Source organism: Sinocyclocheilus grahami, unplaced genomic scaffold, assembly GCF_001515645.1.
Source record: "Sinocyclocheilus grahami isolate Dianchi unplaced genomic scaffold, SAMN03320097.WGS_v1.1 scaffold357.1, whole genome shotgun sequence".
Classification (NCBI taxonomy): Eukaryota; Metazoa; Chordata; class Actinopteri; order Cypriniformes; family Cyprinidae; genus Sinocyclocheilus; species Sinocyclocheilus grahami.
Window position 1 is genome coordinate 139,632 of NW_015505536.1, and position 12,965 is coordinate 152,596.

Below are 12,965 nucleotides of genomic sequence, written 5' to 3' on the forward strand. Positions count from 1 at the left end.
GAAATAGAGGAATTGCTCTTTGTCGAGAATTTGGGTACCACCGACCGAGAGATGGTGTGCTTACCATCTCCTGAAGAGCACGTCCCTCCACCTCTGGGTCGCCCGTCTCTTGCCTCTTGCTTGCCACTAGGATTGGCGGGGGCCTGGACGGGCGGGGCGGTTGCCCTGCCACCGGCTCCACGGCACAGCTTTGCTGGAGGCCGCAGGAGCGCTGCTCTTGTTTTGGCGGTGGCAGGGGGGCCACCCTCGGCGACGGCAGCAGCTGCTCGCCGGGGCAGGATGTACCTGATGGCCTCAGTCTGCTTTGGTCAGCGGAGAACCGCTGGGCAAGTTCTCCACCGTGTCGCTGACAGGCCGGCCTGGGACACAGAGGGTCTCTCAGTAGAGTAGTCAGGAGCAGAACGATGTGATCGCTCGGCTCCGAAGCGAAAAGCTGAATATGCGCTGCATCTGCTGCCTACTTATACTCACGCTGTGATCAGCAGCAGCTGGATGCAATAATCGCATGCCAATGTGCATTGGCTCGTTTAGTTTACACTCGAAGTAGATTGGTCCCTTTAAGCGAGATCCCAATTTCCCAATTTCGTCGGTCATCCGACGTGAACGTCGGGAGTGACCGACTGAAAGGGAACTGTCTTTTCTTTTCATATTGGTAGATTTCAGCTAAACTGACATTATTGTTTATGATGGAAACCATGCAACAAGATACTGGTACACCCATAGGAAAGAAAATCCATAGCTGAGATATCTTCAGTGTCACAGTAGTTTTTACCAGACACCAATGAAATTAAATAGAGAGCAAATGATGTCTCCCGCTCCTCAGATTTTTTTCCCTGAGAAAAAAGATTCCCGATAATATCTCCTCAAGACTTTCCGAAAACGTCATAAGAATTTCACAAACTGTGCTCAAAGTTAGCAAATCAAAAGTCAGAGATTTCAATATGAATATCAGATTTACGACCAAATCGTTTGGATTAAGTTATACACATTCATGTTAGCTCTCATCTACTGTCTCAACACTATCATATCTTTGGCCTTTTATGCATGTTTTGCCTTAAAATGAACACTATTCAGTTTTTAGTTGAGTGAAATGACATTTCAAACACACATCCTCTTGTTTGGAGCTGCTACTAGCTTTAGCATGTTAGCTATCCAGAGTTCAAGTTGGATATGAGTATCCAAAAATGTCTTTTTACATGGCAAATTTTTTATATCATGCATGCTCTTGCAGACACTGTTGCCTCCATGGTAAACAAGTACAATATAAAAAAAAACAATAAATATTCATATGGTTTCATTCTTTTTTAAACTAACCATTTTAAATATACAATTCATATTTTAAAAACAGATTTTCTTAGTTTATGTTTGAAACTCTGGGTCTGGGACAAAAAAAAATCTATAGGCCATTTGTAAAGCAATCCGTTCCCCAATCTGTTCTACAGGCATCAAGAGGCTTAAATGTAAATATCACAGCCCCCGTTAGTGAAAAGTAAATGACACCATGAACAGGACTCATCATGTGGAGATTTCAGATGCCCCACTGACCTGTGGGTAATTCACTTCGTAGAGAGGAACATTGGGTATTACTTCAGACTAAACCCAGTAGACCTGTGCACGTCTCATGGGGGCAGTTACTCTGGATAGAGACATGGGATAGACATAACCCCATGCATGCACAGGCGTGATTGCATGATCTCATGTTCCATTGTACATGCAGTTAGCGGCCATTGTCTGGGTCGATTGCAAGCCGAGCCGAGGTCTGTTGCCAGGCAGATGCTTTCAGTGCACACTGGAATAACTAAAGACTTGTGAGGTCTGTAAAAGAAGTCAAAAAATGAAAACTTTATTCATAACACAATTACTCACCCTCATGTTGTTTCAGACCTGTATGACTCACTTTCTTCTGCGAAACACAAATGAAGAATGTTAGTGTCCAAACAACATTGGACTTCGTGGACTTTCATTGTATGAATCCAGGCTCATTAGAAAAACATGTCTATGTTGACATTTTTGCAAAATGGTATTATAATGTTTCTTGCACAACTGATTAAAATGAATGTTAATCTGGCAACATTGGTTGTTGTATGTTGTATGTATAAAAAATTAAAATAAAAATAGAAACACATTTACCTTGCTTCAACAAGTCTTTAAGGTCTTTTTTATCGCAACTCATGTTTCATGGGACTCATATCACACCTATCACAACATTTTCAAAATGAATCGTCCATTGAGTGGCACTAAAAGTGTGTTCAGTTTTAACATGAATCTTGCATCATTTTATTCTGGTGGTTGTTGTACGTATGACGGCAGCTCAGAAATGAAATGTTCGGTAAGCGGCGCTAAAAGGTTGCATTGCGTTGAAAATAACATATGAAACCCTACCTTAAACGTAACTGATAGTGTTGGCAAAAACAAATGTCAGATAAAAATGCATTTTCTAAAGTGACCCTGCAATTTTAACTTGCTTTTTTCATAGGATTCATACCCAAGTGTATTGCATTGCAAGTGCAATACTGTACCAGGTGCGCTACTGAGCAAGTTTACTATGTCAGAAAAGCCATACATATGGCATATGGCTTCATAATCTGCCCCTGTACTAATCATAATTTTGTGAAAATGAATAAAAATTGCAAGTGTTTCATTACCACCAGTGTTTATTTTAGTTGGAAACTGCAGTGAATTGTACGTATAGGTACGTTTTTGGAGTTTTGCAAAATTGTAGGTTGATGCATGTTTTTTTTCAAAGAGCCTGGCTTGCATTTTCCAGAATATCTTCTTTTGTGTTCTGCAGACGAAATAGAGTAATACAGGTTTGGAACGACATGAGTGTGAGTAAACAATGACAGAATTAAAATTGTTGCATCAACTGTCATGTTAACTTAAGAATGCAACTGATATTCTTAAAGGGACGGCATGTGTTATACGCACTCTACCACTCTCATTTCCATCTGAGAAAGCTCTGGTGTTATCAAGTGTGCCATTATCAAGTTAATGACTTAACTAATTGCAATAAAAAGCAGTGGTGTTTACCGAGCGTGAGGAAAACGGGTCTAATTAGAAAGCTGTGCCGGCAAAGTTCTCGGATAGTCGGTCTGGGGGAAAGGAAGGGGTCGTGCGAGACCTCTGATCATCGGTACACTCTCAAAAAGAATGGTTCCTCCATTGATCTAGTGCACTCTCTGCTACCAGCTGATATTTGGAGCCTGTTCCTGTTCACTGAAAACAGCTAGTCACCACAACACACACATCAATATGAGCACATAAGCACACACACACACGCTCTTCTGTGCCTTGATCCACTCGTATACTCGCTCACGTCAACACAGACACACTCGCTCAGACAGGACACCCTCATGCACAAACAAATGCTCAATAATGATGTTGAATCCACTCTCATTGCTTTTTGATGAGAGTGCGTTGAAAGAGCAGGCTGCTATGATGTGGTCTAACAATCCCGTTCCCTTATTTGCATTAAGAGCAAGCAGGTAGCCCCAGTAATGGCTTTGTGGCTCTCCAAAAGATGTCTTTGAAGCCGGAGAATCGATGCGCCTCTTCAAAACTCCATATCCTTCTGGATACGACTCCTCGACCCACTCAGGCGCTACCATGAGACCAAAGCAAAACAGTCTTTTTTAAAAAACGAGTCAGAGAAAGGAGGCCAGTGGCACTTTTTTTTAAGAGATAACGTGGACATTTGCACTTTCGGTTCCCTCAGTGCGACTCTGGCGAACATTACAGCGCAGGGCTATTTGTGTATATCTTGCTAAATGGAAATAAAGAGAGGAATCATGCTGCCAATTTGCATCATTCAGGCGTAAAAGCCCGCTTGGCATAACGAAGATAATAAAAACGTAGCACAACTCAATTTTAAACATCCGAAATGAGCCTCATTTCCACAAAACCCCCAGATTTTCAAGGCGATGGCAATAACGTGCCATTTCCAGAGACGCGTACCGGGTTTTCCACAGTCCACTGAGGCTGAAAGGCCATTTTGATGGGACAGGCTGAACCTTCTGCTATTGAATGTGACTGCAATGATAATTTGAAGAATGGGAGGTGATGGTTAGTCATTACGGCCGTCACTGAAGGTTCTTGAAAATGACTCCTGGCAGGCCCGACTCCTTCCCAGATGCAGGCTGTCAAGGCGCACCAAAGCAGAGGCTAAGCTGATTAAATAGGACCTTTCCAGGGTGTTTGTTTATTTAGCGCTCATACGAAAAACAACTCTTGTCGTGATGAAACCAGGCACTTAATTGGGATTCAGGTTGCATCTTTTAGCGGACGGTGACCTGCGGGGAACGTCCTGACAGACGTGTTGGGGTCACGCGATCGGGCCGGATTAACATAATGGAAGCTACATGCCAACTTTGGGCCGTTTCAAAGGATGCTAATTATGGAGCCAAAGTTGAAATCAATACCTCAGAGAGAAAATGGTGACACATGTATAAAAACACACAGGAAAAAGCAGCCAAATTACAGTTGGCCTTTTTCCCCCTCCACAAAGGCCTCATTAGGGAGCAGGCAGCATTACCGTCGGGCTAGCCTCCGTTTCTGCGGTTAATGCCACCCAATTCCTTCTGTTTACTGAAAAGCCTCTGCTGTGGCCTCATACCTAATGTGCCGCTTTAAATTTTAATGCTCCGAGTTCACACTGGAGCCTTCTAGGGGCCCATCAAGGCTCGAGCGAAGAGCCAGATGCCCATCTCACCCCCAGAAGGATGTGGAAGTATTACATTAGACAGTAAATCCACACTGGCCTTGTTAATTATTTAGGAAAACAAAGTGCTGCAGTCATAGACACTCCACTGTACAGCTGAGCAATGTTTAATCTACATAATGTATCTGGAGGTGGATGAAGCCGTGAGAGCGGGGGATAAAGCGGTAGGGAGAGAGAAAGATGCAGGTGATAGAGAAGTGGAGAGCGTGCTAGGCTACAGTAATGGCAAGGAAGGGATAAATGTAGATGAGAAGTGCTAATGAGACAGCGCAGACCGAGATTGTGAAACCGCACGCAGAAAGGTACAAGAAAGCCATGGAAGATAAACACGGCGAGGACAGAACAAGCAAGCAATCTGAAGCTTTCGATATAGGGGAGACCGGGGCTAGTTGTCAAATGGGGAAGCGCTACAGTATATGTGATAAGGGTCAATTTTTTTAAATTGAGATGTATACATCATCTGAATAAATAAGCTTTCCATTGATATATGGTTTGTTAGGGTATGACAATATCTGGCTGAGATACAACTATTTGAAAATCTGGAATCTGAGGGTGCAAAAAAAATCAAAATACTGAGAAAATCGCCTTTAAATTGGTCTAAATTAAGTTTTTAGCAATGCATATTACTAATCAAATTAAGTTTTGATATATTTACGGTAAGAAATTTACAAAATATCTTCATGGAACATGATCTTTACTTAATATCCTAATGATTTTTGGCATAAAAGAAAAATCGATAATTTTGAACCATACAATGTATTTTTGGCTATTGCTACAAATATACCCCAGCGACTTAAGACTGGTTTTGTGCTCCAGGGTCACATATCTCAGTAGCTATAAGTCAAAATTCTAATTACACAAATGTACGTTTTTTCTAGCATTGACTTTGTTGATAAATTAGGTCGTAAATTAGGTACTTTTCTGTCCTTCAAAATATTTTTTAAGAGCTGTAAGGTAAACACAACAAAATATAATTATATAAATAATACAAATACATAAAATATTACATAAAATACATAAATACACGCAACCATAACGTTTTTAAAGAAATGAATACTTTAAATTCAATTGATCATTAAATTGATTAAAAGGGACAGCATAGACATTTATATTATTAAAAAAAGATTTCTATTTCAAATAAATGAGTATTGGACTAGTATTTACTAGTAAATCAGTATTGCACTATGGTGATATAATTTATATACTTGCACTTTTAAAAAAACTGGATGTAGTTTATCATGCTGCTTTACGATTTGTTACTGGTACAAGTGTCCGTACACATCACTGTAATTTACATGAAATGACAAAATGGACTTCATTTTGCTTAAGGAGGAAAAATCATGTTAATTTTTATTTTAAAAGCTTTGGTGGGTAAGCTACCACAGTATGTATCTAGTTTGTTGACATACTGTACAAATATTTATAATACCAGATCAACAGATAAACTCTTATAAGATGCCGATTTTTCATACAGAGATAGGTCGATCTGCTTTTTCTAATTATGCTCCATATGTATGGAACGAGCTTCAAGGTACACTACATATGGAATTTGTACCATCTCTCGCTTTGTTTAAAAACATTTTTAAAGTCTGTTTTGATAGAACAGAGTACATGTTTTAATAACTGATTAGGATTTGTTTTGTTTTTAGAAAATTGCGTTTTGTGTTTGTTCATTGTATGGTGATATGTATTTCTTTGTAACTTTGTCTTTTGCTGCCTATCTTGACCAGGACTCCCTGGTAGAAGAGATACTGTATCTCAACGGGACCTTCCTGGTTAAATAAGTAAATAAATTAAAAAAATAAAAATGCTATTTTAAGCATAAAAAAAAATGCTTCACAGTCTCCACAAAAATATTAAGCAGCACAAATGTTGTCACGCCCATGGACAGTTTTGTGTTTGTTTTCCTCCCCCATGTGCTCCATGTCCTAGTTTTCTCCCCTCCATGTCAGAGCCCTTGTTGACATTAAGTTTCATTTTTACACCAGACATATATATCAGTTCAAAATATCTGTTATCTGTCTACTTGATCTGTAATAATCGGTATCGGCCTACCCATAATTACTATATTATACTACATACAAATTTTTATATACAACCATACAACTAAAAGTTTAGAAGGTGTGAGTCTATGCAAAGAAAAAAATAAACACACACACACACACACACACACACACACACACACAATAGACATATCCAAAGAAATGTTTCTAGAAAGTGTGACATTTGGCTACACAAATGTACGTTTTTTCTAGCATTGACTTTGTTGATAAATTAGGTCGTAAATTAGGTACTTTTCTGTCCTTCAAAATATTTTTTAAGAGCTGTAAGGTAAACACAACAAAATATAATTATATAAATAATACAAATACATAAAATATTACATAAAATACATAAATACACGCAACCATAACGTTTTTAAAGAAATGAATACTTTAAATTCAATTGATCATTAAATTGATTAAAAGGGACAGCATAGACATTTATATTATTAAAAAAAGATTTCTATTTCAAATAAATGAGTATTGGACTAGTATTTACTAGTAAATCAGTATTGCACTATGGTGATATAATTTATATACTTGCACTTTTAAAAAAACTGGATGTAGTTTATCATGCTGCTTTACGATTTGTTACTGGTACAAGTGTCCGTACACATCACTGTAATTTACATGAAATGACAAAATGGACTTCATTTTGCTTAAGGAGGAAAAATCATGTTAATTTTTATTTTAAAAGCTTTGGTGGGTAAGCTACCACAGTATGTATCTAGTTTGTTGACATACTGTACAAATATTTATAATACCAGATCAACAGATAAACTCTTATAAGATGCCGATTTTTCATACAGAGATAGGTCGATCTGCTTTTTCTAATTATGCTCCATATGTATGGAACGAGCTTCAAGGTACACTACATATGGAATTTGTACCATCTCTCGCTTTGTTTAAAAACATTTTTAAAGTCTGTTTTGATAGAACAGAGTACATGTTTTAATAACTGATTAGGATTTGTTTTGTTTTTAGAAAATTGCGTTTTGTGTTTGTTCATTGTATGGTGATATGTATTTCTTTGTAACTTTGTCTTTTGCTGCCTATCTTGACCAGGACTCCCTGGTAGAAGAGATACTGTATCTCAACGGGACCTTCCTGGTTAAATAAGTAAATAAATTAAAAAAATAAAAATGCTATTTTAAGCATAAAAAAAAATGCTTCACAGTCTCCACAAAAATATTAAGCAGCACAAATGTTGTCACGCCCATGGACAGTTTTGTGTTTGTTTTCCTCCCCCATGTGCTCCATGTCCTAGTTTTCTCCCCTCCATGTCAGAGCCCTTGTTGACATTAAGTTTCATTTTTACACCAGACATATATATCAGTTCAAAATATCTGTTATCTGTCTACTTGATCTGTAATAATCGGTATCGGCCTACCCATAATTACTATATTATACTACATACAAATTTTTATATACAACCATACAACTAAAAGTCTAGAAGGTGTGAGTCTATGCAAAGAAAAAAATAAACACACACACACACACACACACACACACACAATAGACATATCCTAAGAAATGTTTCTAGAAAGTGTGACAATTGGCCTTGGTCTCCCCTGTTTGATTTCAGGGACAGAGAAACACAGAGAAATGGGAAAACAAAGTTTACAATACTCAATTTCCACCATAATATGACGTTCTATCCTCAAATCCTCTACATTTTTAATCCCATTATTGTTCAAAAGCCTTGACTCCTCGCTAGACTGAACAAAGACACGTAATTTCCCAAGCATTTAACATGAACTAAAAGTGTAACAAAAGGACATAATAACAAAGCCATAATTCTCACTGTTACACACTTTTAAACTTTTAAACATTTAAGGAAATAAGTGAAAATCTTTACAGGTCTTAAGTGAAATCCCCTGCATAAATTCGTGTTTATAAGTGTTATCTATTATGCATTCAGAGGAAGCAAAGAGGAACAGGCCGGGTGCATTTTACCATTCATCCTTATAACTATATTGGAACCACAATGCTAATACTGGCAATGCATTTGAGGACATGATGAAGCATCTCAAAGAGATTGTGATCATCATTATGGCAGAGACACTGAAGTAATGTGGTGGTTATTGATGAAACATATTGAGCTGGGCTGAAGTGAGAGGGATAGTATGTGGAGGTGTTGGCAGTGGGATGATGATGTTGCAGCTGCAACCCTAATCATTGAAATCAGATGAATGCTGTGTCTGGCTATATTTATATGCAGACCATCCCCCATCTGTTTAGAGCCATCTATCTGTATCTCCTGACCCCAGATTTCTGTTAGATGCTAAAACAAGACTTAAGCGCAATCTGGCACTCTGGATGAGCACTGCATATGTCTAAAGATATTCTTTTATATTTCAAAGCACACGTTGCTCAAAGAACCCATTAAATATTAAGGTTTGGTGACTTTTAGTCCATGTTTATGAGCATTGAGGTCATCTCTATGCTAGTATATGCTAATGTTTAAATGTATGAATTCTCTTCCAAAAAAATAAAAAAATAGACTAAAACTTTTAGAGCTTGTACTATTGATTAATTCTTTAATTTATTTACAAATTTTGATAATAATAATAGTTGTTGTTGTTGTTATTGTTCTTGTTAAAAATGGTCCATAACAATGAAACAAATAAATAATGCAAAGCTGAACAAATCTAATATTAAAAGTGATAAAAATTTATAAATTATCTTCCAAGCAAAATGTACAAAGCTAATGATGATTTAAAGCTTGTACTATGAATGTATGCATGCATGTATGTATTTAATAATAACAATAATAATAATAATAATTATTATTATTATCATCATCATCATTATTACAATACTCAATTTCCACCATAATATGACGTTCTATCCTCAAATCCTCTACATTTTTAATCCCATTATTGTTCAAAAGCCTTGACTCCTCGCTAGACTGAACAAAGACACGTAATTTCCCAAGCATTTAACATGAACTAAAAGTGTAACAAAAGGACATAATAACAAAGCCATAATTCTCACCGCTACACACTTTTAAACTTTTAAACATTTAAGTTCATGAATGTGTCTTTACAGGTCTTAAGAAACATTCCCTGCATAAATTTGTGTTTATAAGTGTGATATATTATGCATTCAGAGGAAGCAAAGAGGAACAGGCCGGGTGCATTTTACCATTCATCCTTATAACTATATTGGAACCACAATGCTAATACTGGCAATGCATTTGAGGACATGATGAAGCATCTCAAAGAGATTGTGATCATCATTATGGCAGAGACACTGAAGTAATGTGGTGGTTATTGATGAAACATATTGAGCTGGGCTGAAGTGAGAGGGATAGTATGTGGAGGTGTTGGCAGTGGGATGATGATGTTGCAGCTGCAACCCTAATCATTGAAATCAGATGAATGCTGTGTCTGGCTATATTTATATGCAGACCATCCCCCATCTGTTTAGAGCCATCTATCTGTATCTCCTGACCCCAGATTTCTGTTAGATGCTAAAACAAGACTTAAGCGCAATCTGGCACTCTGGATGAGCACTGCATATGTCTAAAGATATTCTTTTATATTTCAAAGCACACGTTGCTCAAAGAACCCATTAAATATTAAGGTTTGGTGACTTTTAGTCCATGTTTATGAGCATTGAGGTCATCTCTATGCTAATATATGCTAATGTTTAAATGTATGAATTCTCTTCCAAAAAAATAAAAAAATAGACTAAAACTTTCAGAGCTTGTACTATTTATTAATTCTTTAATTTATTTACAAATTTTGATAATAATAATAGTTGTTGTTGTTGTTATTGTTCTTGTTAAAAATGGTCCATAACAATGAAACAAATAAATAATGCAAAGCTGAACAAATCTAATATTAAAAGTGATAAAAATTTATAAATTATCTTCCAAGCAAAATGTACAAAGCTAATGATGATTTAAAGCTTGTACTATGAATGTATGCATGCATGTATGTATTTAATAATAACAATGATAATAATAATTATTATTATTATTATCATCATCGTCATTATTATTGTTATTAAATGGTCCATAAATTCCATAAAATGGTCCTAAATAAATAAATAAATATTAGCTTGCAATAACACAAGCTTAACAACTGTATCATTAAAAGTAGCTTAAGATAATAATAATAAAAGTCCATAACAATAAAATAATACAGAGCTTAATAATAATAATACATTTTTAAATATTGAGAACATGATTGGAATATATTTGAACCATATGAGCAGTGACGCTAACAACTAGGCCACAGCTTCAATAACATACAACAATTTACAAATGAACTCATAATGAAATTTAATTACGAAACCAAAAAACTTTTACCATTTAGAGGATTAAAAGAAAACTTTTTTTATTGTTTGAATAGTCTCTTTTGAGAAGTTTGGAAGCCCTTGCATTAGGGGTCCTTTAAAATACTAGACTTCACATTAGTTAAAAATGGACATGAACAATGAATGCATTGAAAAGCGGCCACACCTTTTTCTTGGCGTGTGTTCGCCGCTGTGATTTAGAATTGTGCTGAACGCACTTGCGCTTGTTTTCACCTCTGCTTATCTCCCCCTCTCAGCCCTGTATCTCATGTGCCCCTCCTCTAATTTATCTTCTTTCTGGCTGATTGATTAGTAATGCCTTTTTTTGTTTGTTTGTGACTGAGACTTAATTAGATTTCACAGGTTAGAGGTCTACATACTGAAAGTTCAAGATTATTATTATTATTATTTTAATTAGATTGTGCCATTAAAGCGGGTTATTGTGGGACATTTCGGAGAAGGGAAGGGCAGTGCTGTGGCTCCACTGGCAGTCATTAAGTCTGTGATGGAGTTCCGCACATGCTCCAGAGCCCTGGATGTGTGCGGTTACAGCCTAACGACGTCAGAAATGAGAAGTGCTTCAGGGAGCCAAAAAAAGTGCTGTGTAAATGGACATTTTTAGTGCTATGGATCCACCTGTTGACTCAAAGAGAATTCTGGTCAATAAAATAATACAAAAAATCTCAGAAGGCTCCAAACACATCCGCAGATTACATGCTCTTAGCGCAGTAAGCCTCCAGAGCTTTTTGTTGAGTGCAATTAGAAATGGCCTTCCGTCAAACACCACATCCAGGAGGTCTATAATACACTGAGAAAGTGATTTTTCAAAGTTGTAAATAAAACTCCATACAAGAAAATGCTATTTCAGTCAATTCACTGTGTTACTTGCCATTTCTTTGTGATTTTTGGTGAAATTTACTAGCAATTTCTGAGCGAAAATAGTTTCACCACCAATTTTTGTTTCAGTGGGCCTGGAGAAATGGCATTGCTGTTCATCTCAATCGCAGTTTTATGGCTGGCACAGGATGTCTGCGGTCATCTTTGCTCAGTTGTGAGCATTTCTGAGTCGAAAATGTCATTGCAAGAACACATACAGTTCCAGACCCTTCACTAGCAAAAATCCAGAGCGGTGACGTCAACGTCAGCTGATAGGGATAAATAAAAATCCATTTAACTCCATACTATTTATTTGCATTCCTCAAAGACCCATTAAAACCTTTTTGAAATCATGCAGATCTGCAGAGTAAGTTGAACCTTTTAAAGGCATTTTAATAGATGAATTAAAAGACAAAGTAGTGTCCAGCTGCTTGGCCACAAACAAAAGAAGTGCCTTATAATGAATAACCATTATTACGACACGTAATAGTTGCTAATGAGAGCGATCATGACGGCGCAGTTGTTGGATTGGACACCTGGTAGGTATTGAACAGCAGTCACATTTAAAATGCATTTAGAGGCCTGATTACAACCATATGAAATAAGGTATAATGGTCCTCGTCAGAATTTAGTGTTTCAAACAGAGATTCGAAAAAAAAGAGCGAATATCGTAAAAGCGATAACTATTGCACCCGTCTGGGGGGTAATAAATAAATAAATGTGTGCTTTGCAACTGTGCATCAGCCAGCATCGAGAGAGACTCGGCTGTGTGCGGATTTAATTAGAAAGCAAAGCTTTTTTGACAGTAAATTGATTTTTAATTGTCTTCTTCTGCATTCACTCCAGGTGGCTCAAGTCTTCTCTATCTGATGTTTTGTGTGCTTTATGTGAAGGCTTTTCCTCCTGCCAAAACACAGTTTATTATGGCACGCTGCAGATTAGCAAGCGGTTCTCCCAAATCAAGCCTATTCTACATCTAAGGGACATCCAATGGGGTTTTAACAGAACTGTCGAAATTCTCTGCG